The following is a 385-nucleotide window of genomic DNA, read 5'->3' on the forward strand; positions in this document are numbered from 1 at the left end:
ACCCACTGTATATATATATATATATATATATACATACATACATACACACACACACACATATACAAAGAAAACAAGTAGATAGAATAGAAAAAGAATATAAAAAGCTAGTGTTAGAGTTTTTTTAAGAAAAACAAGCAGTTGGAAAACTAATAGAGAGTGCAAGTGATAGAGGGTCATGTGTTTCTTAAATAATAAAAAAAAGAAAACAAATAGATCACATAGGATTAGAATAGAGAGTGCTAGAGTTAGAGGGTCAAATAAAGAAGGAAGAGATGTGTTTTAGCCGTTTCTTGAAAATGGCTAAGGGCTCAACTGCTCGGATTGAGTTGGGCAGGTCATTCCACCAGGAGGGAACAGTTAATGAAAAAGTCTGTGAAAGTGATTT

Source organism: Sinocyclocheilus anshuiensis, unplaced genomic scaffold (assembly GCF_001515605.1).
Source record: "Sinocyclocheilus anshuiensis isolate Anshui unplaced genomic scaffold, SAMN03320099.WGS_v1.1 scaffold1531, whole genome shotgun sequence".
NCBI classification, from domain to species: domain Eukaryota; kingdom Metazoa; phylum Chordata; class Actinopteri; order Cypriniformes; family Cyprinidae; genus Sinocyclocheilus; species Sinocyclocheilus anshuiensis.